Here is a 23,513-nt window from a genome sequence, read left to right on the forward strand (position 1 = left end):
TTAATGTCTAGGTGCTGTATTGCTCAAAAATGTTATAGTTTGAGTGCCTAAAGTACATGTGTTACAATTCAGCTTCAGTTTCCTAGGAAGTTTTTGTTAAAGGTCACAAAGTAAAGAATCATTGCAATTTGGGAATTTCTAAGATATTCTGAGGGGGAGTCTTAAGGATAACGACGTGGGGATGACGATTTCTAAACTGCATGTGTATTTGATGTTAGATGCCTGAATTATGATTTTGCTCCATTAATTTATAGCAGGGCATCTCAGGCCCCACCAAGAGCTTATTGATTGCTTGCTAACCGATGAGATAACTCAAACAGGACAAGCTGTCTTACAGTGAGTGATTTTGGTGCCATGGGGTTAACACAGGTCTGGCATCTCCCAGCTGCCAATAAACATCTCACAGCTGAAGTGAGATCTGGAAAGATAAGCTGGATTTCTGACCATCAGACACCTCACTTTAAGACTATAGAAACAACACCAAACTCCTAGAGAGCAGAAATCTTCTACACCTTCCCTGGAAATATGTGGAGTTTTTCCTGTGGGTAGGGATACCGGCTGTGTGGCTACTGCTCAGGGTTTAAGTGAAAGGGCTCTGTGTATGTTATTGTGGTTTTGGTGGTAAGTTACACTTGACTCCTAATCAATACGATTTCTTTCTCTGGCTTTAATATTGGTACCTCAGTGTCGTGCATTGTTTTATGTTGGGCTGTAATCAAATAGAAGCTCCTTTAGTTTTATACTGTGTAGTGAGAAATTCCGATTAAGGTCTTTCATCTGTTATTTCTTCATAGTTTATTGCAAATTCATTTTTATAAATAGTCCTGATTTGGCATCATAGGAACCTGCAGGCCAGAGTGATTTTTTAAAATTTAAGCTGTTGCCAAAATCCGAGGCTAAAGCAGGGCTTGTCTGAAACTCCCACTCCTCCCATGATATCATTGGATTCTCAATGCTGTAGTATTCCATGTGTGAAGTGCAAAATACATCTTTCTCCCACAACAGAATGCTGTGAAAGAAAATAATTTAAAGATTATTGAAATCTCAAATCCTACAGGAGTCTATTTGGTAGGATCTCTAATTGAATGCTTTAAGTTTGACATAAGAATTTAAGGATTATAAGATACATTATGAAAGAAAAAGGGAAAAAAATCTAGAAGATGGAAAAACCAGGACAAATTATCTGGGAGATAAAAAAACCAGTAAAAATATTTTTACAGTGCTTTATGGTCCTCTTGTTCACTGATTTTTCTTAAAATCTTCTGCACAAAATTTAAAGGTATTTCAACATCAATCTTTCCATTCCACTTGATTTCTTAGTAAATCAGATGCCTAAACCCTTTTAAGGTTTTTTTTTTTTTTTTTTTCTGCCATAAGTGGCTAAAAATTCCAAATTTAGATGTTCTGAACCTGCATTTGTAAAACATTTTGCAAAACATTTTCCCATTGAATATAAGATTTACTGTGAGTTGTCTCATTTCTCTTCAGTGCTCAGTGGTGTAGCATCAGTCCTGGTCTCATCAATATGTTTCAACAAGTGTGTAAATTTCAGGGACAAGGAAAAATCAATTACAGCCAAAATGATAAAAAACTCAAAATTGTTTATTATATAAGGTAAATTGATGTGTATACTTGTCTCATTATTGTTGTTGCAATTAAGCCAGAAGAAAAGTATTGTGAGGCACAGACAGCAGAGTCACTCTCAGAGAGCAGCAAATTCCTTTGTAATAGTTTATGCACAGTTTGCTATCACCAGTGTATTTTGCTAAAAATACATGAACTGATGCCAGACTCTGACTGCAAAATACATTGGAAATTTGCTGTAAGTGCTTCAACACGACTCTGCAAGCAGCAGAAAATAGTAGAAGGCTTTTGCATTTTGAAAACTTTGCTCAGAATAAGGTATATTATTTTATATCCCCACTTGAAAGAGCCACAGGACCATCACAGTGACTTTTTCAAATTATGTTCTTTCCCTTCAAAATATTGCTCACTTAGATATCTGAAGAAAGGTGAGACCTTTCTATTGATTTTTCAAGTGTTTTTTTGCTGGTGTGCATTCCTCAAGACTAATGTTAGCGCCCTCTCACAGCTTTGCACCATTACCTTTATTTATTACATTTACCAGAAACGTTTCCTCTTTGATTTCCAGTACCCAAAATCGTGAATAGCTGCAACAGCTGGGAAAAGATCAACACTCTAGTGCTACGAACTAAAGCCTGCAAAAGCTAACATGAAATTATTCTCTAAATCAATGCTAAGAAATATTTATTAGTATCTATTTTTATACAATCACAGATGAATAATAGAAATGTAAAGTGAGTTTCATGCACTTTTGTATTTTCAAAGAGCAAAACCCATACCACTGTGAGTCAACAAGGACTTTTGTTATTGACTCAGGTGAGGATAGGATACTTTGGCTTCATAAGGAGAGATGTAGGAAAAAGGATGAAGATGCAGACTTTCAGTTACATTTTATTTTAACTCTCTGCAATTGTAGAATCCACAAAACTTTTCTTCACATGCAAAAGGTGAAGACTGACTCCTGACTAAGGAGGAAATTACATACAGTATATGAGAGAAGATGGGTAGGATAGCAAATTTTACCCAACTGAAAATATTTTGCTTATTTTCCCCCTTGTTTCCCCAGTGTTCATGAACAGAAGCCATGAGCTGTTGGGGTTTCATGTCGGAGTTCTGTAACCTCATGCTACATGAAACTCAGCTAACTTGAGAGGGATAATGGATGAATTGAATCTGCAAGTACTTGAACAATTTTCTTGAAGGAATCTGAGTATTTTAAACTCTCATTTATTGCATCATTTTTCTGCCTTACAAGACTGACTATACTAAGGGTAAGTATTTATCTTTCAGCTTCTATTTGAAGACAATTCAACAAAGTTTTTTTTTTTTAAAATTTTATTTTAGAGGTAAATGCTAGCAACAACATGGAAATTTTACTTGCAGTGTTCTATGGAGATGTACTTCTTGGCTGTACTACCCTTCCTATCAATATGGATATCCTGTTTCTGAGCTTTTTGTAGCATTTTATTGTGACAGTTTCGAGTGAAATCCTTCCTTTATTTGTATTTTTGAAAAGAGGTATTGAAGAAAAACAATAGTTTCTCTATATATCTGTTCCCTTTCCCTTCTAATTGTGAATCTGTTAGAGAAAGTTTTAAATACAGAAAAGAAAGATGACAGCTTTCACAAAAGTAAAAACTAGTTTTGTTTTCTTAAATTTTTCTAACAACAGAGAAGGGAAGTATTTGATTTTACAAAAAAACATGACTGTGATTTTTTTTTTCTCTGAAGTTTTTTCCCTTTCCTTTGGTGGCACTTCAGGTAAAATCTAATTTGCATATTTTATTTTGTGTACATGAAAAATACATACACAAGGTGCAGTTGTCTCCATGCTTGTGGTGTGCTGCACTCAAGCTGCTCCTCTGAGACAAGGAGAGCCTGCCTTGTCTCCCTAACCCACTGTCAGAGAGGATATAATTATGCAGATTCCCTGGTACATTGGTCTTTGTTTGGGGCATGCACAGAAGTGATGCAGTTGGAGCTACAGAGCATGGAAATCCTTTTCCACTCACTTCCATACAGAAGATGAACAATGGAGAACCTTTAATAGAGTGTCTGAAGTGAAAAGCCATCAGGGTGAATACCCAACTCAGAAAACATAATAAAGGAAACTGCAGGAGGGGGCAAGGAAAAGACACTGGCTGCTGACTCCCACTGCTTTGTCTTCACTCTCCCAACTTTGTCCACTACAATCTGGATTTTGCCTTTGTTCTTGTCATTGAATATGCCCTTTGGAGTGACCCAGTAACAGTGACCCTTCTGGAGTTCACAAGCACAGCAGATGCCAGCTTGTGCTGCATAATGGAAGGGGATGTTCTCATTGTTGCGTTCCAAAGACACTGCTCAAGCTGGTTCAAATAAAATGAGAACCAAACATAGTCTTCACCAATGCCTCTCCCAAATGAAATGATATTGTCACTGTTTGTTTAAAGTGTAATTTTCCATAATGTATCCTGTAGTCTGATTTTTCTGGCTATCTCTAGACAGGCATTCAGGGACACTTGTAGACATTGCAGGTAAATAAATTGTGAATTCTTCCCAAAAGCTGCTAGAGGGAGAAGACCAAACTCATGCCAGAGGATATTCTAAAATTTAGTACCATAGATGACAATGACCAGCACCCAAACATGTTACCAGACAGGTACAAAATGACTGAAATAGACATTGTGACTGATTCCCCTGCTAACAGTTCTGATCTGTGATGAGAAGTTGCTTCGCTAGAATAATATTTTCTTACATGCTAGTATCATTTTAAGTATGAAATTTATGATTTTTCACAGCCTAGATAGTATAGGATGAGGAACCACATCAGCAAGATCTAAGAATAGAGGAGTAGCTTTTGGCTGAATTAACATTTGCCCATGAAACTCTTTATAGCTTCAAATTTTTTGCAGCAGGAATTATCTTACCCACCTTCTGACATCTATAATGTGGATATGTACATGTGAGCTACTATTTGCAAATGTATTCAGTGACAAATGAGAGAACTAGACACACTCATCAGGTGTGTGCCACCTGTCCAATTTTAACTGTCTGCTCCAGGCTGACTGGACACAAGCCCTAGAAGTGCCTGCTTTTTTTCACTGACTGTAGACTATTTCAGACACAGCAGCCAGCTAAGATGCAATTTACTGATTGAAGAGATAGATATAGCAAAACGCATTCTGATTAACACTCTCTGCCTTCATGTTTGAACAAAAGATTTACTGAGAAGTAAGAAACTAGTGCAGGTGAAAAAATCTCCCTTTGGTCAGTTGAATTCTATGCTCAGTAAGTCTTACTGACTTGGAATGCATAACTCCTCCTAAACACAAAGAAATAAAAAACTCAAAAAAATTCAAGTGATTTTTATATTCTGAGTGAGTAAATTCCTTTCTACAATGGTTTCACTGAGTTTATGCTGTGGGAATACCATGCTGATTTAGCTGTGATTGCACTTTCCACACTCACTGGAGCAGAATGAAGCAGGTTTTGTCCTTATTGAGTCCTAATTGTATTTGTTCATATAGTCTAGTCATGTTGTCCTTGTTTTCAAAAAGGTTTCATCTCCGTCTGGAAATGTTTCTCCCACTATTTTGCAACTCTCTTTAGAAATATCTAGGGAATATTTCCAGGTCTTAGAGATCTGTTATGCTTCAGATGTTCTAATTCCTTGATCACCTGTTCTGGTTGAATGGTACCTCCTTCGATATTTTTTCTTCCTCTCCTGGGAAATTTATGTCTGTTTCTGACAGCCATCCCAAAACCTTATGTGTGAACACAGAGACAAAGAATTCATTTGCTTGTGCTTTAGTTATGTCTGTCTCTTCAGTCAGTGAATTACCCAGGCTGGCTCTTAGAATTCTTCCAATGACCTCTTGTTCAATATGTTCTTGAAGTGAAAAAAACCCCATTGTTATTTATCTTAACCTCTTCTGCAATTTTCCTTTCATTTCACATCTTTGCTACTCCTAGCAGATCACTGTGTTTTCTACTGTGTTACATCATCTCTTCAGTTATGCTCATTATCTTAATACCTTTCATCAGCCTCTTTGTGGTCATTGAATAACTTTTGTACAGATTCCTTCAATTTTGTTGTTGAGGCTTTTTTTTTTTTTTCCAGATACTAGCTAATTGTGGCAATGTCAGAGCCCACAGTTTGAATACTGTGTGCAATTCTGGGTCCCACAATTTAAGAAGGCTGTGAAGGTCCCTGAATGCGTCCAGAGAAGTGCAACAAGGCAAGTGAAATGACTGGAAGAAGTGTTCTGTGAGGAGCAGCTGAAAACTTTGGGCTTGTCTCATTTGGGAAAAGGAGGCTGAGGGTTATCTCCTTGCTCTCTGCAGCTTTTTGAGGAGGGGAAGGGGAGAAGCAGAGCTGATCCTTTCTCCTTGGTATCCAGTGATAAAATACATGGGAATGGTTCAAAGCTGCCCTAAGAGAGGTTCAGATGGAACATTAGGAAGCATTTCCTTACCAAAAGGGTAGTCACACACGGTTCCTAGAGAGGTGGTCAGTGCCCCAGGACAGTCAAGTGTTTAGGTGACATTTGAACAACGCCTTTAATAAAATACTTTAATTTTTGCTCAGCCCTGAATTGGTCAGTCATACTGACCATGATGGCTAGACTAGATAATGTATATTCCTTCTGAGTGAAGCATCCCATTCAGTTCTATCCTATAATTTATTCATCAGCATTTTCCAATTCTGCATTGGTTCTTTATTGTTTTATTTCATTTGACTACACAAAACACACAAGCAACATTAAAATGTGCATGGTGGAATATGTGTATCTGATAAGTGTAGTGAGGCTATTTCTTTCTTCACCACTGAGCTTCAGTGATCTTGGACAAAAATCCCACGGGCCAGACATAAGCCAGATTATACATCCATAAGTGGCAAAGTGGTAAAAGTGAGAGATTGGGCTGGCAGACCTTTGTCACATAAAAAGGTAGTTCATGGCAGTCATTGCACCTCATTCTCTCAGAGCCAAAGGATTAAGTGCTATAATAATCAGCCAAGAAACATCCATAGCATGTTTTATAAGACTGCCTCACTTTTCTCAAGGATGCTCTGGAGGTATTTAGGGTGAGTCACTATAATCCTGTTGACTACTACCACTGGAATTCAACTACATAAGGAATTTTTCTAATATCTTAAATAATATCTTGAAGCTGTGCTCATGTGAAAGTGAAAAGTGATTCTGAGTATGAAATAGCACCTTCACATGATTTATCACTTCTGTTCTTATGCAGCATAGTCAGAGATGGCCAAGGGCCTGCTAGAGCTTTTTTCTGAGAAAGTGGAGAACATGGAGCAGAACAGAAGGTATAGTTTTAACACCAAGCACAGTCCACACAACAGAAGTGGAGAATGAGGGGTTGCAGATATGACTTCACAAAAAATCTACAGCAAAGTCTTTGAACCTAGAGTTTTTGTTTCAAGTCAAAAGTTTTTAGTCAGGAGGTTTCTGTGTTTTAATTTTTCAGCAAGAAGCCAACATTTTCCATGGGGAAAGAAACAAAATAACATAATCTTCTGACTAATTTTGGTTGTAAGAAATGTTATGTTTTTGTAAAGCGCTTTTAGGCCATCAGATAAAGGTCGCTGGGGAAGTGGAAAATGTCATTAAGAAATTCACTGACTTGATTTTCCACAGGTTTAGGCCTCATTTGCCAGCTAAATACTACACTTCTTTGTCTACTGCAAAGTCTTACAAGACTCAAAATTAAATTAGATTGCATATTCTAGTTCTCTGTTGGTATTAAGGTCACACCAAACAGCATCTATAAATTACCCAGGCACAGTCAGTTCTTAATGCAGCCCCTAAGGACACTCCAGTGCAGTGGCGTGAAGAGAGGATTTCTCTGGCTTAGCATTAAGCGTAATCGTTCCAGGCCACGCTTTCCCCCAAGCAGTCTTACAATACCCCCAAAACTGAGGACAATCCACCTGATGCAATCCTTCCAAACTCCTGATTGGCAACAGCTGCTACAACTTTCATCAAACCCAGCCAGTGGTCTCCCTATGATTGTGTTCAGGCTGTTTCTACCCGCTTGATGCTCTGAAGCTGCTCTGAAAGAAGCCCTTTTACACTGGCTCTTTTCCATTTTGAACATAAATCCTCCCACTGAGAATGGGAGGTATAGATCACTAGTGCCCACTAAGCAGTGCATGAGTTGAAAAGATCTGTTACTACATAATTTCTGGAGGTCTAGAGAGTATTGTCAATCTCCAATAAATCCGAAGGGATTGGGTTGTAGGGAACATGCTCCCAGGGGCACCAGCTGAGTGAGATCTTCCAGAGAGAATTAACTCACACTAGGCTGGAGGGCACTCTGCCACTGACAAGTTAAAACATGATGTTATTTTGCTCTTGAAGTTGCCCTGAGAATCTCTGAATAGTATAGTAAATGGATCTAGAAAGGTTGTATTTAGGAGTCAGGCACATAAATACTTCTTAAGAGCTTTTCTGAGAAACTCAGTGCCGATAATATAGGGAGTAGGAATCCAAAACCCAAGCTAGTGCTGTAAATGCTGATGTATTCTACAAACAACTGATGTATTCTTTATGAATAGTCCTTGATGCTGCAAGTCACATGTTCTTGCTTAATGCTCTGAACTAAAATACACTATCAGTTTCACAGTGAAAAAGGCTTCCATTAGGAAATGCAAATTCATTACACTCTTCCAATGCAGGCTGGATTTTATGGTGAAAGAGAAACTCACCTTGACATTTCCGTAATCAAAGGTTCTGATTATTTTTCTACAGTGTGAGAAATAAAAGTTAAAGGCATTTTTTTAAATTTTTTTCCATAGCCTAGTGAACACCATAGCAGAATTTTACTTGCTGTGGGGGTAAGTATCCTCTCTTCATTTATACTAGCTTGTTCCTTTCTGTATGGATAATTAAATAACCATTGGAATGGAACTATAGTTTGGGAAATACAGATATTTCAGAAATTTCACTGAAAAATTCCATACGGTTTTAATAAATAGTCTTAAGTGCATTAAATTGGCAAACTCTTGTAGTTCAATATTGGCCAGGCTGAAACTTCTTCTTGGTTGGTCCTAGAAAATACTGGAGTAGATTGGAATCAGTTATTATCTTTTTATCACCTCTGGGATTTTTCTGATTACTTGATTTGTTTTACAGTACAGGAAGTCTTTGTATTTTTATTATTTTTTCTTAATTCATCACTAGAGTAATGAATAGCAAATTTCTAACACCGGTTGTCTCCCTTCATTATGTTCAAAATATTTAATTGTAGGCAGATCAGATTTAACCCAGCTCTATCTCTCTCTTATGGTCCTCTGTATCTATCTTTTTAGCAATACTTGGGGAAAATGCCAAGAGCTCTTAACTGCTGTGTTTGCTTGGAAATTGCTTCACTGGCACTTGTCTGGGAACACAGAAGAGACATAACCTAATTGATCCATAAAGGTGAAAAGAAGAGCTGTGTAATGCAAAATATATTTTTATGGTAAAAGGAATTGGAAATGCAATACACATTAAAAGCAGGAGAAAGATGTTTTTGCAAAGCTAAGGCTTATATTTAAAGTCTAGAAAGTGAGGGGAAAAAAGTCCAAATTATAGGTGGCAGACACTTTCCTGATGTCATTGAATCATATAATCAGAGAATGATTTAGGTTGGAAGGGGCCCTAAAGATCATTTAGTTCCAACACCCCATGCCCATTGCCATGGGCAATGATATGACCACTGGATCAGGCTATTTGAAGGCCCATCCAGGCTGGCCTTCATAAGGCCTTTTTCCTTAGGTAAAGTCTTCAACTTACCCCAGGTGATTTGAAGAGTTATAATATCTGGAGTTTAGTAAGTGAAAGAAGTAATTCTATTCTAGTGTTAATAATTAATATGCAACTTCTTTTACAAAATCCAGAAAAACTGTCTTAATCCTTATTACTCTGGTCTTGTGATTGCATTAAAGTAACAGTGCCTATTACAATCAGGAGGCAGAATTTACTTGCAAAAGCCAAATTTACTCTTCTTGCTGATGAGTTGCTGATGACTGTTAGAGCACAGACCATGCCATGGCTCTCTGGGACCCATACCCACCAGTTAACACAAGCCAGAATTACGTAGGACAGGGAGCACAATTCTGCCTAAAGCCCATTAAAGCTTATAATAAGGAAAGGAATCCTTTTTATGAGGAATCAATGGTGTATTTGCACTGCACAAGGGACAAAAGAAATGGCACTACTAACAAAATGGAGTGAAAAAATACGTGAAACAACACCAAACCTCCGGACCTGGCAAATCTTTACATTCAATTCATTATTTTAACTATTTTTGACAATATAGTGATAAGCATCAATTTGCAACAACAAAGAAAATTCTCCCAACCAATTTTTCCATATATTTGTATTTTATTTATTCCTTTTTTGTTTATTTTTTTCTCCCTCTAGCTTATGGGTAACCGTATTTTCTGTTGGTGACAAAATTTTGGCAGCAAGTGGGCTGCAGGGGTGGCCTTTGTGAAGACAGGCCAGAGTTCTCTGGTGCCAGGCATGGGCAATTCCAGCCAAGACGAGCAGAGCTATCACAGGGCATGGCTTAGCCCTCCAGCCAAGAAGGTGCCACTTTTGGCAGGGAGCACATTGAAGAAAGTGCAGCCCAACTCAACCCATCACAACAGGACAACATGCAACCTGCAATAATGTACTCTTTTTTTTTTCTTTTTGCACCTTCAATGCTAAATATGTATCCCCAGAAAAGTTGAAGGGTTGAGGTGACAATGTGATGCTGGAATCTTCAGAGCTTCTGGAACATGAATATACATCTTAGGCTGTCACCAAATATAATACTGTTTTTGGAATTTGACTTAGTTCATGAGATTTATGCCTGTTCCCAAGTGCTCATTTTATGTTAGTGCTAATCTCTGAGGTTTTGTATGTTTGTTTGTTTGTTTTTGTTTTCTTCTGTTTTTAAACAAAGAGTACTAAAATGGTTCCAATTATATTTCAGTACCATAAAAAGTGGTACTGATATTGCTGAAAGAATGGCAAATAGCAGTGAGAAAACAGGAACAAGCTGTTGGAAGTGGGGAAATCTCAAGTCCTCCTTTATGACAACAGCAAATTAATGTGTAACAGGACAGAGATCTGTGTGGCAACTTCAAGCTCCCTCATCTAATTATTGCAGGTTGACTCTGTAACTGATTTCTGTGTAGTTTAAGTTTAAAATGAACATAAAATCTCTCCTCAGCCTGCCAACCTGGAAGTTAATCTTGTGTGTGAAATAGATGCCTTCTTGCTTAAAAGCAGGGGCATCTTTCTTTACAAATTGTTACACAAATAGACAACATGAAATGTCAAGGGGTTCTTTAGAGTAGAAGATAAATTCTTAACCAGATCCAAAGCCTGAAGGTAGTGTTACACAAAATAATGGGAAAAAATTTAAAATCTAATCTTTTTGACAATTCCAACAGAGGTTTTCAAATTCTAAAGTGCCTCTTTCAGGGAGTCTATAAGAGAAAAACTTTAGTACTAGAAGCCTCTGTTCTCACCAGGAGGAGTGAGAAGATAGAGTAGCTCTTGCTTTTTTGTCTGAGTGTGTGGCTCTTTGGTTTGGTTTGACGGTTTGGTTTTTGGAGTTTTTTTGTTTGTTTGTTTGTTTTTGGTTTTGTTTTTATTTAGTTTAATTTGATTTTGGTTTTTGTTGTGGTTTTTTGTTGTTGCCTTTTTAGAGTTTTTTGGTTGGTTGGTTGGTTGTTTTTTGGATTTGTTTTGTTTGTTTTTTCAAGAGGGAAAATATTTCTTTAGCCCATCAAAAAACCCCAATCTTTTATAGGAAGAAAGGGTCATATAATAAAACAAAAATAAATTTATAAAATATTAATATAAATTAATAGTAGTAAAAAGTATTGCTTGAGGTCTATCTTGCCAATTTAATGGCAAGAAAAAGCTACTCCATTGCTGATCTTTCTTGCTGGTGAGATCTTTCTCTCTTGAGTATTCAGGTTATGAGGATATTGTTCAACTACTGTGTGTGCTCATCTATTCTCTCTATGAGAGCACCACCCAGAGGTTTGGCTCCCTCTCCTAGGAAAGGAAGCGTCTGTGGACGTATGAAGAGATCTGATGTTTTATGTAGATGCTGTTGATATAGGGCCTGGTCTAGGCTCATGGTTTTTGTTGTTTTCTCTCAAGTATTCACTGTCCTAACTGCCTTCATGCTGCATTCATTCTTGATCAGGTAATAAATGCATTTTTCAACACTATTTCTTGTCATTACTGCACTGCAAGACACAGAACTTTCATTCTTGTGTTTATCTGAAAGAAGTTTCCAAAGTACACTCAAGAGAGGAACCATATATACGGGGGCAGAACTGAGCCCACATTACTAAAGCTTTATGCCTTTATTCCTGAATGGAGATATATCTTATCTTTGCTTTTCCTCATCTATGGATGCTGTAATGACATGGGTCACCATATTCTGAGAAAGAACACCACTCCGATATTTTAGGATGAATAATTTGACCAAAATGTCCCAAATTAGAAAGCGCTGTACAACATTTAGGTAGATTTGGCCTAGGACAACTTAGTTTCCCTCACTTGTCAAAAGATGCTAATAGACTTTCCTTAGGAACACTGTCAAAAGATGCTAATAGACTTTCTTTAGGAACACCTCTGTCTTCCTGGAGATCTCAGAGAGTTTTGAATTGCTGTTATCCCTGTAGAGAATTCTCCCAAAGCCTGTTAAGAGACTGCTTTTGAAGAGCCTCACACAGAATAAACTCAAAAGGGAGTTTTCCTACTCCTTTAGTTCTTGATCAAAAAACCCAATTCCTTTCTGAAAAAGAGTAGACAAATGTAATTTTTGTTATGTGTACAATAATATATTAAATTCTCTGTGTTGCATAAGGATAAGTAGCTAAATATTCTGGACAAAATTCTTTTCATTTATGACAGTCTGTAAATTAGTCTGGAGAAGAGGAGGGTGACAGGAGACCATATCTCTCTCTACAGCTACCTGAAAGGAGGTTAAAATGAAGTGAATGTCTCTGCTTCTCACAAGTAAGAAGTGATGGGACGAGAAAAAACATACTCAACTTATGTGCCAGGAGGGTTTTAGATTCGATACTAGGAAAAATTTCTTCACTGAAAGGGTTGTCAAGCATCAGAACAGGCTTCCCAGGGAAGTGGTTGAATCACCAACCCTGCAAGTATTAAAAAGATGTGTAGACATGGTGCTTAGGGCTTGAAAGTGTTGTTAGTGTCTGGACTTGAAGACCTTAAGGGTCTTTTTCAACCAAAATATTTCTGTGCTTATCTAGGTTTAAATCACACTTTCTACACATTCTCTCTACTTTAAATAGTATTTTTTTTATTGCCAGTATTATATAAAGTATTGTTTCAGTAGAAAAATAAAGATGTGAATGTTCTTGTCTTGGCCACCTGTACATTAAGGGGTGTGCCTATAATGGGTCTTTATTTAGCATCCCTTACAAGGGACTGCAGCCTGTGCTTGATGGACAAGTCAGTGGAGTCACAGTTCTGCTGGATGCAATCACAATGCATATGGCAGATTTCAGACCCATCTCAGAGCCTTTTCTTCCACACAAAGCAAAGACAGCAAGAAGTAGGAATACTCTGTGACCAGCTACCACCTAACAAAAAGAAAAGGGAAAGGAAAGCCCTTTAGGGTAGAAGCCAAATTAAGTATAATGCTCTAGATGTGATTAATAATGGCATTGATCACAATGACAAATACACCAGATGAAATTATTCTCTTATTTACCCATGAATGAAGTGATGAGGACAAAATTTTGTCCAATCCTGTTATTGAATATATTCTGCTGTATCATGTTGTTTACAACTAATTCCCAGAACATGGTATCACTGTCTTATGAATGAGTGGGAAGAGTTACAAATGAGCTGGCATGCAGTGGCTATGGAAAGGTAGTTTTCTTTGAATTAAAATAGCCAACAATTTGTTTTTCCTTGTTTACTGACATAAAATTAAATTAGATGGAAAAGCATGATTGTATATTAAAATATAATAATTTAATAGGGGTTTTAATGGTCAAAAATGCAACCTAATTATTAATTAAAAAGATTCTGTAAATATCAATCTATACATAGTAACTAGATTAACATACTTTAATTTTTGATCTTTATTGCCCATGAGATATACTTGATACTTCCTTTACAGTTTTTTTAAGTCTTTTTGTTCACAGAAAGGGTGCAGCTCAATGCTTGAGCTCACAGGGGCAGGCCCTGAGGCTAGAGTTTGCAGAGGCAGTGTGAAGAGGGTGCAGTGATGAAAACACATCATCTCTCTACAGGTATCACACAGCTGGGTTGGGCATGCATCAAGAAATTCTACATCATTCCCATTGCAATTGTTCCAGTGCTCTGCCTGTTGCTTAGTATTCCTCTGCCATGCCTTTGCCAGATACCTTTTCAGCTTGGTTTAGATCTTTTTTAGCCATGATCACCCTCTGACAAATCCATAGCAAAACCATTGGGGATTTCTTCTGAAGCAGAGCTCTGTACCGTGTTATGAAATCCTTTGTGCTCACCTCATTTTAATAGTCTGTCAGTCTATATGATAACCCTTTCCTTAGGACAGAAAAGCTAACATGTGGTACGTCCTTCTTTCATACTTTTGCTTTCATACTGTGTGCAACCCATAGCTCCAGGGCCTGACCCATGAGCTTGTTCATGCCTTGGGCAGAACCTGTTCTGTGAGCCCAGGGACTAGCTTAGACAGCTACCCTGAGGTGGCTCCCCAGAGTACCAGTGAGGAGAGTATATTTCCTCCAAAGCAGCTGAGATAGACTCCTGCTCTGATTTGAACTCAGGGGAATCTCATTTTGAACTGTGAGAGAATCATTACTTTATTTACCTTGAATTACTTAGTTATATACTTGGAGTTACCATAGTACTTACCTATAGTCTGAAGACTCAGATAAAATCACTGAGAGTAATGAAAATGCAGGCTTGATGGCTTTGTTTCCTTAATAACATAATAAATTATCTTTAATAAACACTCAGAGTAAAAAGCTTTCTAAAGCATATTTATCCAGAGAACTGCACAGCGAGAAGGCCTCCTTTAAGCCTTTTTTCCTCCATGTATTCAGGTATTTTATTTATCAAAAGCTCTGGCAAACAGATGAAATAACAGAAGGGAGGAAAAAAAGGTATTTTTATTCCATTTCTGCAACTGGAGAGAAAAAAACAAAAGACACTAAGAATGAAAGGGAGACAGAGATTAGATGGTGCAGATTCAGGATATTGGGAGCAAGGAAAGAGGAGGAAGTAGAGCAGACAGGAGCGAGAGATTAAATAATGAACAGAATCAGACAGTATGGCCCACTGGTTCTATAAGGATAAAACATGTATACCTCAATTGCATATGAGCTTGGTTAACCTCTTTATCCCTGTAAGAAACTTGTTGTCCTAAGGCTGCAACTGACCACAGATAAGAAAAGCATCCATTAGACAATCAGTTACTGAAAACGTGGTTCACATGCTGGAAAAAGTTGAAGACCCTTGCTAGTGATAAAATAATGCACTTGGAAGTTACACTACAATGACCAAAAAGGAAATACCTGTAAATAAAAAGCACAGATAGCTGTGCTGCAGATGGGGATGCCCACAAGATGAGTCTGTCACAAGGATGAGCAAGTTGCATTTTTTCTCTATCACAGTTTTCTCAACACCTCCATCCTTTCCCAATCGACAGGTTTAGTTTATGTGTCAGAAGTCATAATCTTTTTGCACTTAGCTGGTTCATTGTGAATACCCATATTTCAATGGCAAATAATTTGTTGCAGTTAGAGGATGTTTCCTTGGAGAGATAAGAAGGGAAGCATGTGTATATGCAAGATGTCTGCAAGGCTAATCTTAAGGCCAAATACATTGACTAAAATATAAAAGGTTTCCAAAGTATTTAAAAACCAAATTAGATTGAAGAAAACAGTAAGGTTTACAGTGATTAAATTCTTATTAAAAATGCAGATTCTCTGTGACCTGCAGCTCTTATATGAAGGAAAAAAATCAGAATCAGATGGGGGGTAATTGGTGAATCTCTCTTTAAGTGAGGGAACCCTTTGACATCAGAAGTAGGCTCCTGGTAACTCTTTCTAATCCATAACATTGAGAAGGAGTTCACAGTGGGACCATGGACTGCCAAGTCTGCCATCAAAAACAAAGGTCAAACTACCCAACTGAATTTAACACCTCATTCCACATGATGATATGTCAGGGTTTTTATTTTACTATTGTGAAGACCTATTATTTTTATCTTTGTCAGAATCATCTATCCTTTATTTTCAAAATGTTTGCTGGTATGGTTTGATGACTGATTTCCTCTTTTTTTTTGCTAGTCAAATTACCAACATCTAAGTGGTGCTGATGGGACGAAATCTCTTCCCAGAAATTTTTAAGTGTAGAATATAAATCAAACTCTAGGCAAGAGCAGCTTTAAATGAGAAGAGGGTGTAAGTGTTAAGAAAAGCATTTTCAGTTCTGGTTTTTTGTAGCGTTTTGGGAAGTGTTCATGACAATTTGCCTATTGAAGGGAAGCATATACAAGAAATTTGCAACAGATTACATTTTTCTACTGTTATATTGTGAATTCCCATTTGTAAAATAAGTATTTGCAAGATCTAGCAGTGATCCTCTACCTAAGCCATTGGTACTATGAATACAGTATTGACTCTGTTAAACTGTTTCTCAACCTACAAAAAGCTAAGATAATGAGAAAAAAATTGCAGAAGTTAGTGGTGATTATGACAGTCTATAAAGATAAGCATACACCCAAATCCTCAAAGTTGAATTTTGGTTGTCTAAGAGTTCCTAACCAGGTAAGAGAAAACCCAGTCAACAGGCATGAAGGGTCAGAGTTAAGAGTTTCTACAGAAACTTCTATTCTTGATTTCCACTGTATTTAAGTTTAGGCCATCTGGTTGCAATGACGCTGAAAAGAATAAAGAGTAAAAAAATAGTAGGAAATGAAGCTGGTTTTGTCCCTTTCAGTTTGCAGGGCACTGATGCGCAATATATGAAACAGAAAATTTGGGGTAATTTGAGGGGCAGAACTGAGAATAATAGCTTCAGACATTTCTAAAATCTAGAATGATTTGTTGTTGTGCAAATGCTTGGACATTTAACTCAAAAAATTTTTCAAGCTTCTCTGAACACAAAAAAGAATTGTCTCCTGCTCTGGTACATTTGACTCAACATGCATTCTCAATTTTGCTGCAGTTGTTATATAAACAGCTTCCATTTTGTTTTGATGTCTCTGTGGCTTTGCATAACACATTTATTTTAGCTTGGGTTTTTATGGCAAGCTATTAAAAAATAAACTAACATAAAAGCAGTACAATCAAATCTAAAGAAAAACTTCGTTTCTGTCAGGGGGTAGCATTCACTTTTCTGACAAGCTACCACCAGTTGAAACACAGGGATCTCAACCAATCATTAGTTCCTATTTTTATTGTATCTTCAGTTTAGCTTCATCTGGTCTTCAGCTTTTCCTACTGCATCTATATGTGATAAAGTGGTTATGGCAATACCGTAGGACAGTATAGGCAAGAAAAAATGGATTTATATCATTGGCTCAAAACTCTGGCTCAGTTTAAAACATCTTTGAATTAAGTACTTCAATCTGTGAAACACTTTATTTTCTTTTCAGATAAAATATTTGTATTATTTTATTATAAAAATAAATGTTTTCAGCTCCATATTTAATTTAGCACATTTCTGGTGTTACATCTGAGTTGTAAGAGGCCAGGCTGGTCACTGCAGATAGAGCCACTCTTCTGCTTTAGGGACCCAATTTGGCATTACTGTCAGCTGCAACTCTGCACTCTGTGGACTATGGGACACTGAAAGCTGTTTAGGAATAATCGGCATTGCACCCCGTTGCAAATGCCAGATATTGATACAAAAGTAGTACAGTAGCACAAGGTTTTCCCTCTAAGGCAAATGTGTGAATCCTAAACAGAAATGCACTGTTTTCCCTTTGCATTATGCCATCAGCAGTTGGACAGCGTTGTCTGCTCAGCATCGAGGTAAAGTGTCTGTGAGATTTGGTCTTTCCAATGCCTTTAGCTCTTTAGGCACTGCATGTGCATTATTTGTTGGGGTTTTTTTTTTTTTGTTTGTTTTCTTTTTTCTTTGAGGTTTTCTGTGTCAAGACACTATAAAATTATCCTTTCCTTATCCCTCTCAGTGCTCAGAAAACAGCACATCTCTCTGTAGGGCTCCCATATAAAGGTGTAAGAACAGGAGGCAGAATCCTTGCTATAAGCCATTTATTTTTGAAGTATAGTAGCAATGATCAGTTCAAGCAGTAAGTTTTGTCTTGTTATTTCTACTCACTTTCCACTTAGTTTTTCATTTTAACTGTGATTTATACATGTATTCATTGGAAAACCTATAGTGGTTGACAACTGATTTCTAATATAGCCATCATCACAAAATTTGATGAATTGTACAAAAGAGTTTCTCTCACTATTATCATGGTCCAGTTTCAACTGTATATAGCCTGTCCTCCCTCCTATGCTATGATGACTTCTTTGTAGGTTCGTTTCTTAATGTGTATGATAGCTGATATGCACTTAGACTTCTGGATTATATTGAGAAATAGAAAAGAAAGAAAACCAGCAAAGTTTTATTACAAAGACATATAAGTGGAAAAAAATAACTATACAAGAAATTAATCTGATTTCCACTAAAAAATTCCAAAAAACACTATAGCTGATTTTTCACACTTTTTATACAAGAACAACTTTAATGAAGCAGAAGAAATCTATTTGTGAACAACAGCATAAGAACAGAAATTATAACTTACGCTTCTGAATTCTGGTTCTTTTTTTACACCAGTGCAAATTCATTAATCCTGTACAATTATTCCTAGCTACTGAGCAGAAATTAGAGCTGCTATTTCATAACTATTTAAGTAAAAATACAGATGTAAAAATTTGCCTAATTAAGAGTCAGAACTCAGTTTATATGCTTACAATTAAGTTGAACTATGAAATTTTTAGGTATCTAGTAAAACTAGTCATTTATCTTCACCACAATTAATGGAAGAGAGAGGTGCCTTTCTAATCTTAGATGCCTTTCATAAATGGAATTGTTCTCTACAGAAGCTGAGAGAAAAGTGATTATGCAGTTTTTTTATACATCTATGCATATAAATGTATATATACAGGTATAAATACATGCATGTCTTTAGAAAAAGAGAGATTTTTATACAGGTTCACATGAATTCATGATGTAGAGTATACAGCGACATATACATCCTAACACTTTTCCCAATCTGACAGAACTACCTTAAAAGCCAGCAATACTGGGTGACTTGCTGCAGGAGGGTATAAAAGGAAGTCTACTCTGATATTTCTCATTGGTGTGATACCTAGAATTGTGTGGACCAGATTCTCCCTCTGGGTGTCCTAGTTCTACTGATTCTTTCCCCTCAACTGTCTTTCCTCCTCTTTTACATCTACCTGTCCCTTTCCTCTAGGTGCCTTTTTCTTTTATTTTGAACTTTCTGAAGCATAACAAGACAAAATACATTACTACTCAGCTGGATGCTGCTCACTATATCATGCACTCCCTTCTGCTTTTGAATCACATGCTGATTTTGGCTGAGAAAACTTTCTTCATAGTTGCCAGCATGGGACTATATTTTGAATTTGTGCTGGAGTCAAGGTCTTTTCTGCATCTTACCCCACCTCACCAAGTGAGAAGATTGGGGGTGTGCAAAAAGTTGGAAGGAGACTTATTTGAGGCAGCTGACTCCCACTGACAAAAGGGATGTATATTTCAGGCCATATGGCACCATGCTCAGCATATAAAGGTGGAGGAAGAAGGAGAGGGCCTTCCAAAGTGATGGCATTTGTTTTTCCAAGTCACCTTTACACAAGATAAAGCCCTGCTTTCCTGGGGATGACTGAACACCTGCCTGCCCATGGGGAAACATCACACTGAACATGCTTTTGCTTCCTTGCAAGAGTATGAGGATCAGAATTTTCTCTTATGGTGGGCATTATATTCATATGCCTTTATTAAGATTACCTTCAATTTGGTACTAGAATTATATGATCTTATGTCCTCATTGCCCTCTGTAATTTGTCTACTTAAATTTCTGTTTTTATCATCTTGTGGTGTTTCGGATTGTTACATTTTTATCTCATGGAGTGCACAAACCTTCGAACACTTACCTTCTTATGCATGTTCACAGACAAGATTCCACCACTTTATGTAAGACTAGAATGTTTATGTTTTCCGTGTAAGAAACAAAATATTTTACTAGCTGTTGAAATAGTGTTAGAACAGCTTTGCATGTATGCCTGCAAATATTTGTGTCTCTGACCAAAGCACTTGCTAGTATGTGAATAAAATTAGCTCAATGATTTAGCAAAATAAGATATCAGGAATTTATATTGTTTCAGTAAAACCACAGGTATTCTTTTATCTTGTTAAAAATAAAAAGACAACTAGCTCATATAGAACTCAAAGCAATGATGAAAATGCCCTTTGAATTTAGAATACAAACATTATCATTCAAAATACACAGAGACTAAAATTGTTAACCCCTGAGGGAAGTGGTTGAATAGATGAAGACTTGGCACAGCAATTGGATACATGAAGCATGAAAACATTACATGGTATTAATTAGAGGGACAACACCAACTAGTTCAAAGCAAAAATGGTGTTGAATTGCTGATTTGTTATCTTGTGTCTATTACTTTTAATTAGCATTTCATAATGTTCACAATTTTGTGTTGCTTTGTTTCTCGTAATTATATAGAAATGCATGTGAGACATGCTTAAAAGCATTTGCTTTACAGAATAAAAGAACTGCCTATGCTCTAGCTCTAACATTCATGGCCCAAGGAAGGCATTATTTGTTGACATGGGTTGTAAACTACTGTATTTTTGTTGCAGACTATTTGATGTGCAATGTATTTTTCTTGGAGGTGGTGAGCCAGATATCATGCAACATACATATTTTTACATACAGGAAAACTGTGCAAACTGGTTGAGAAATACCAAGCACAGATGCTTTCTACTTCACATAAGGTAGAATTTTTTTTTTCACATATTTTATGTGTAAATATATATATATATAAAATCTTCCCATGTATGGCAGAAAGTATCAGTGCCTTTTTAACATCTGTAGCAGTACATATGTTAAGTATGTACATAAGTTAAGTTATGTACATAATAGTGGGAATAAAGTAAACAATCATTGGCAGTACAAATAGTTTTCATAAAATGTGACCTTTCCTGGTACATCTGCTTAAAGGAACTACAAAATATATATTTGAAAAAATGTAATAATAATGAAAAATTATTGTAATTAATTATTAAAAATAAAGATTAAAATAAATGTAATAAATTGTAAAAATCTTTCATAAAAACACTCTTATCAAGCACCATAAATGGATGGAGTGGACACATTGATAAAAGAAATGGGGCAGAAAAAAAGCAATAAGCATTTAGGTCAGCAGTGACTGTTCTAAAATCAGTTATTAGGAAAAGAACAGAAAGTATGGGGCAAATAAATCTATAGAATATTTCAATCACAAAAAGTATTGAATTGCCTTCTCAGCTGAAGTACACCAATGAAGTCATAAGAAACAATTAGTAACTGCACGTAGATTCCCATCTAGATAAGGATAAAAGTAAAGAATTCAGCAGGTATGAGCCAGTGAAAAAATGTGTAAGATGCATCTTTGTTTTACAAAAGCAGATAAAATTCTGACTAATTTGCAAAACACTAAAAAAACCACAACTCTGGTGCTGGAAGATTGAAATACCTAAATTCTATTAAAGTTTGCTTTCACATGAAAGCAGATAAACCCATTAAGCTCTTCTGCAATTGGTATGACAGGTCATGCCAGAAATGGCCAATAACCTCACTAGTTTTGCACCAGGGAAAGAAAAAAGCCACAACATTATCTTCTTGGATTGTTAAAACTCTTGTTCAGACAGTTTAGATAGCTAGTATTATCTTAAATACATTAGATATTTAAATATTTATTTTATCAAGTGAAGAATATTCTTTTTGCTATGTGTTGTTTTCTTCAGAGACAACAGAAGGCCTTCAAAAGAAAAAGTTGTACCTTTATTTGTCTTTCAAATACAACCCAACTTAGAACATATTTGCTATATGTGATATCCATGTGCTTCCATGTGAAGATTTGTTCAATGTCAGTACTAAGACTTGGATGGAACTTCTGGAGATGACCAGAAAGAAAGCAGATACAGAGTTAATACATTAAATATTGCTTTTCTTCGGAGTAACAGAGGATATCTAGCAATTTGCATTTATGAGAAGAGCTGAAATGCAAAATTTTGCCAATCAGGAATAAATCACATTGACAAACTGCACTGGGAACTTGCACAGTCCTTGTCCACATTCTGTCTGTCTTTGGCTTGCGGTGATCTTTCTACAGAGAGCAAGACTTTATCTAGCATTTCATTGAAATGCCAATGCCTACTCTTGGAGGAGTGAGCTAAAATCCTAGGAGGCATCAGTCTGCAAGGTTGCTGCAACTTCTGATTCACAGTTGTTGATTTATAGGATCCATTCCTAACTTTTCACACTCACTCCAAAGAAAGAGTGCACAGAATATTGTGTAGCAGACCACTTTTTCTCTGAGCAGTGCTTCTGGTCACTAGCATCCTTCCCTTAAGGTGAGAAATCAGTGATTACAAAAGTTTTACTTCCTTGACTTCTATCTTTTCCTCTCCTTGCTAAACCATACTGACCTGCAGGAATTGTTAACTTAGATTCCAACCATTTGCTGGATGACCTGCAAGAATACTTGGAAAAGTGGAAATTGAGTTATAAATTGTGGTTTTTATACCTGCATGTCATGCTCGTATTTTATTACAGGATGGAACAAGTAGTATGCTTGAATTTCTTGAAAGTTTGGGAATAGCTTCAGGGGTTTCAGTCACGTGTTGAGACTTCAGTTTTATCATTGCTGATTCTCAAGAGAATTTTTTATTTATAATTGAGAAAACCTTACTTTTCCAGTAATAAACTTTACTTTCCTTCTAATAACAGCAACAACAACAATAACAATAACAAAACATGTAATTTAATGAAACAAAGCATGTGATATTTATTTCTCAGCGTTTAAATAAGATTCAAACTTATGAGCTTAAACTAAAGGCCTGTATTGATTTGCTGAAATAATTTATATGTGCCATTCAGAAAATTAATTGCTCTTTTTGGGCCTCAGTTTCCTCATTTATAAAGTAGGAATAACAAAACGATTTGCTTCATAGAAACTTTATTTAAGGTTTAATGTAAATTTTAATGGCCCTTAGGTGCATAGGATGGTAAATGCTATGTAATTCACGAAACATTATTGTTCCCATTTGTCTTTTCTGTCATGGGAATTCCTCTGCTTTCAAAATCATACAAATATGAATTATCCTTAATAGCAACCAGGCCTTTACATTGAATGCAGTCTGAGGAAATCTACTGCAACAGTTGTTTCCAAGTGCTGTAATATATGTTGTCACTGGACAGATTTAGATCTAGAAATCTGAACTAAACCCAACTGTTTTTGTTATAACAGAATAAAAATAGTGAATACCCTATTTTATTTGTGCCAGCGTGAGAAACTGGATGAAAAACTTTAGCGTTCTGTGGCATACCCATAAACTCATAGAAATAGAAAAATTTGTGGTATTCAGCTCAAGATAAAGTATCATCTAGATATGTCATTGAGGTAATTTTTACCAAATGGTTTTATGTTAAATATTCTGAAGGCCAAAGCCATTAAGTCTGCAATCTTTATTATCTTGTCCAGTGCTGGTATAGATCTCTTCTAAAATCATTACTATGTTTATAATGCCTTACTGAACATTTTCTCTCTTTTTTCATGAATGAATCACCTTTAAAATTATTTGTTTTTGTTCATTGAAAGAAACATTAAATGTGCATAT

This window comes from Melozone crissalis, unplaced genomic scaffold (genome assembly GCF_028551555.1).
Source record: "Melozone crissalis strain CALT ecotype California unplaced genomic scaffold, PUWL_Pcris_2 ptg000013l_1, whole genome shotgun sequence".
Taxonomy (NCBI): Eukaryota; Metazoa; Chordata; class Aves; order Passeriformes; family Passerellidae; genus Melozone; species Melozone crissalis.